Below are 4,957 nucleotides of genomic sequence, written 5' to 3'. Positions count from 1 at the left end.
GATGGACGGCGGTAGCAGCCTAAACCTGCTTTATCAGGACATGGTGCACAAAATGGGCATAGACCCCTCAAGGATTAAACCTACCAAGATGACTTTTAAAGGCGTCATACCAGGTGTAGAAGCCAATTGTACAGGCTCAGTTACACTGGAAGTGGTCTTCGGATCCCAGGATAACTTCCGAACCAAGGAGTTAATCTTCGACATAGTCCCGTTCCGCAGCGGGTATCATGCCTTGCTCGGACGTACCGCGTTCGCAAAGTTCAACGCGGTGCCGCAATACGCATACCTCAAGCTCAAGATGCCAGGCCCTAGAGGAGTCATCACGGTCAACGGGAACACTGAATGCTCCCTCCGAACGGAGGAACATACAACGGCTCTCGCGGCAGAAGTACAAAGCAGCCTTTTAAGGCAATTCTCGAGTCTGGCTGCTAAGCGGCCGGACACAGCTAAGTGTGCCCGGTGTAACCTACAACACGACCACCTGGCGTGTTCCGAGCATGCGTAGCAGTGCGGCCCCAACCCCAGCCCCTGTAAAACATTAAGACAGACCCTTCGCGTACTCCATTACGCTCTGAAGATACCATGGGCATGGGGCAAGGGGCTCGACCACGATAAGCCCAGACTGTGGCTCAACCGCACTAGGGGCTCTTAAGTGTGTCGTTTCTTTTCCTTTTATTTTTTACCCACAGGACTCCGTTCGTTAGAGGCCCTGTCCGGCAGCAGACATGCCGAACCCACGATACAACAGCCAGGGAAGGAGAAAGGCTACAACAAAATCCAGGTGGTCTCCATTATGAGCATTAAATCTTTTTTATGCATTATTCCGTAGCCTACCCCTGGAGGGGGACATGTTAAACAGTCCCATCCCTTGCTTACCGCACCGCTTGTATCGTCGTGCACTTACAGCAGTTTTTATTTGAATAAAGCAATGCAGCACATTTTTGCTTCTAATTGCATTTCTTTCGTACACATATGTTCATCTATGACATGTTGCATCCATACGTTTTGGTACGGCTAAATACACAAGGGGCTTATGTTTCCCTCGTTATGGTGTGATAAGTCCGAACACTTTCACAAGTGCGGCACCCCGAACTTATAGCATTATATGCATCGGCTCCGAATCATGTTCTTGGGTCAATAGTTGGGTTTGCCCGGCTCCCATGTTTTGGTACCTTACGTTCCGTTTTATCGGCTAAGGTAGCACTGGGAGAACCACTGTGATTGCGCCCCAGTTGAGCTGGGTTAACGCCTCAGTGGAGAAAGCTAAAACTGACCGTCATGATGAGGCGAGAGTTGGTCGCTGTTCGAGAGGTTCTTTGCGAGTCCCTAAAGACTTATGCCGCTTAGAGCGAGGAGCCGGATTCTGTTCGGTCAAGGCGTGGATAGCGCCCCAAATTCGGCCTTCCGAAAACTAGGGGCTTCGCCGAAATTTAAAATTATAGAATTCTATGGCTAAGTGAGAGTGTTCAAGCATTATAAGTCCGGTTGCCTTGTTCGTTGTGTTGAGCGCCTCCCTAGATGGACCCAAAAATGGGAACAAGAGCGCTCAAGTTTATCCCGAACACCCCAGCACTCGTGGCATGGGGGCTGAAGCCGACGACTTGCCATCTCTCAGATTTGATAAACAGCCGCACAGAAGGTAATATTTTAAATTAACAAGCGTTGCTTAGCGCATATGAACCAAGTTTTCAGCGCACAGGATAACAAAATGCGAGTCTACTCAAATATTAAATCCTTGGAGCACTCACCCGCAATAGTGCGGGCGCCCTTCAGCACACTCCTATAATACATCTCGGGCGTGCGATGCTCCTTGCCCTCTGGTGGGGGTCCGTCACAAGCTTCTGGGCATCCATCTTGCCCCAGTGCACCTTTGCGCGGGCAAGGGCCCGACGCGCACCCTCGATACAGGCGGAGTGCTTGATGACTTCAACCCACGGGCACGCGTCCACCAGCCGCCGCACCAGGCCGAAGTAGCTCCCAGGCATAGCCTCCTTAGGCCACAGCCGAACTATGAGGCCCTTCATGGCCTGTTCAACCACCTTGTGGAGCTCGACCAGCTGCTTCAGCTGGTCGCTAAGGGGCACCGGATGTCCGGCCTCAGCATACTGAGACCAGAAGACCTTCTCCGTTGAGCTCCCCTCCTCGGCCCGGTAGAATGCGGCAACATCGGACACGCTGCGAGGAAGATCTGCGAACGCTCCTAGAGAGCTCCGAATTCGGGTAAGCAACAGGTAATTAACACTCACATGCTTACTTTGCATGAAAAATGCCTTACCCGCTGCTATTTTCTTCACCGCCTCTATCTCCTGGAGGGCCTTGTAGGCTTCGGCCTTAGCGGCTTTGGCACTCTCAAGAGCCATTGCAAGCACAGACTCTCGAGTCTTCGAGTCATGCTCCAGGCTCTCGTGTTTCTTCACGAGATCCTGGAGCTCTTGCTGTACCTCCACCACCCGCGCCTCCTGTTTCTCTCGCTCGGTGCGCTCCGCAGCCGCATTGCGTTCGGCTGCGGCCACCGCCTCCTTCAGGGTCGCCACCTCATTAGTGGCCCCTGCAATACCCCAGTTATCCTTGTCATTTTTCTTGCAACAAAATCCTTTTCTATAAGGTACAATTTTCATAAGGTATTACTCACCTTCTTTTTCCTCGAGCTGCTTCTTGGCATGGCCGAGCTCGTTCTCGGACCTCTCGAGGTTTTCCTTCAAAGTATTGACCTCCGCAGTCAGTGCAGTAGAGGTCAGCAACACAGCCTGCAATCCCATATTGACATCTTTTCATGACTCCTGCATTTATCTTTCTAAAGATCCTCAGTCCGGCTTTTCTTTCCGAACACCGAACCGAGCATCAGGGGCTACTGTCTATGCGGTACCATTTTACATATATTGAAATTCTTACCTCAAAGCCTGTTAGAAGGCTGCTGCAGGCTTCGGTCAGCCCGCTCTTGGCGAGCTAAACCTTCCGAATCACCGCACTCATAATAGTGCGGTATTCCTCTTCGATGGAGGCGCCGTTGAGCGCCTCCAGCAAATTATCCGGCACCTCCGGTTGGACAGAGGCAGCCGGCGTCGCGGTCTTGACCTTCTTCCGAAGGGGTCACCCGCCAGACTCCGGAGCCACTATGGGTTCCGGGGCTGAGTCCGGTGCAAAGTCTGGGAGGTTGTCCTGCGACACCTCTGGTGCCCTCTCCTCCTGGTGGGTCCCTTCCTGGGATCCCACCTCGGCATCGTTCGTATCACAGGGGGTGGAGGCAGTCGGAAGAGAATCCATATCCGACACCCCTAAGGACCCGCTCGACGAAGTAGGGAGATCATCCTTAGGCGGACTGCAGGGTTGTATGCGGCATTAGAAAGACATAACATGGCAGAAAACGAAAACCTTGAAGTTATTCGGAAGTCCAAATACTTACGATCTCGCCAGAGGCTTGGCCCTTGGAGGCCAATTCTCGTCATCGTCACTGGCGTTGGCGGAACAGTCCGGGGGAAGAGTTTTTCCCGTCTTGGACCCTTCGGCCTCCCTTGTTGGGGAGGCCTTCCTTTTCTTCCCTCCCCCTGCTGGGGGAGAGGCTTTCTTCTTCTCCTCCTCGCCTTGGTGGGTGGAGTCAGCCTCGGACTCGTCGTCCGATAGCACCTGAAAACGGGAACTCTTCCAAGTCCCCATGGCCTTCTTCTTGGCCTTCTTCTCCGGCACCACGTGGGGTGCCGGAGCCAGCAGCCCCGTTAGGCAGGCGTCAGCTGGGTCCTCTGGCAATGGGGCCGGACAGATAGCCTGTGCAGCCTTCTTCAGCCAGTCCTGTCAAAGGAAAGGGAGTTTAGATCCCGCATAGAGTCAAACTATGAATAACAGGCATCCCGTAAAGGACAATATCACTTACCTCGTCAGCTGGATGCTGCAAGCTGAATCCGCGATCTTCGGTAGCGGATGCGGGAGCCTCGGCGCCCTTGAACAGCACCTTCCAGACCTCTTCGTACGTTGTGTCGAAGAGCCCATTCAAAGCCTGGTGCTGTGCCGGATCGAACTCCCGCATATTGAAGCCCCGTCGTTGGCACGGGAGAATCTGGCAGATGAGCATGACCTGGACTATGTTGACAAGCTTGAGCTTCTTGTCCACCAGCTTTTGGACGCAGGCTTGGAGTCCGGTCAGCTCCTCCGAATCGCCCCAAATCCGACCGCTCTCTTTCCAGGAGGTGAGCCATGTGGGGATGCCGGATCTGAATTCGGGGGCCGCTGCCCATTCGGGATCACGCGGCTCGGTGATGTAGAACCACCCTGATTGCCACCCCTTGATGGTTTCCACAAAGGTGCCCTCCAGCCACGTAACGTGGGACATCCTGCCCACCATGGCGCCTCCGCACTCCGGTTGGCTGCCCTTCACAACCTTCGGCTTGACACTGAAGGTCTTGAGCCACAAGCCGAAGTGTGGCTGGATGTAGAGGAAGGCCTCGCACACGACGATAAACGCCGTGATGTTGAGAATAAAATTTGGGGCCAGATCATGGAAATCTAGGCCGTAATAGAACATGAGCCCCGGGACAAAGGGATGAAGTGGGAAGCCTAGTCCACGGAGGAAATGGGGAAGGAATACTACCCTCTCATGGGGCCTAGGGGTGGGGATGAGCTCTCCCTCCTCGGGGAGCCGATGCGCGATGTCGCTGGACAAGTATCCGGCGCTGCGCAGCTTCTAGATATGCCCCTCCGTGACGGAGGAGGCCATCCACTTGCCTCCCGCTCCGGACATATTTGGAGAAGGTTGAGGTGAGATGTGCGGGCTTGGGCGCTAGAGCTCGAGTTCGCAGAGATGGATAAGCCAAGGAGGAAGAAGGCGCAGGTAAAAAGGTTGGATCTTTATCCCCTTATATGGGCGGACAGAAACACGTGTCCCCACCGGCCTGGTAAAACTCGCTTATCCCCCAAGCGTCGCGATTGATGGCGCGGTTGGGTTACCCACGTCCATATTGATGGG

This window comes from Triticum dicoccoides, chromosome 6B (genome assembly GCF_002162155.2).
Source record: "Triticum dicoccoides isolate Atlit2015 ecotype Zavitan chromosome 6B, WEW_v2.0, whole genome shotgun sequence".
Lineage (NCBI taxonomy): Eukaryota > Viridiplantae > Streptophyta > Magnoliopsida > Poales > Poaceae > Triticum > Triticum dicoccoides.
This window is presented reverse-complemented; position numbering follows the sequence as displayed.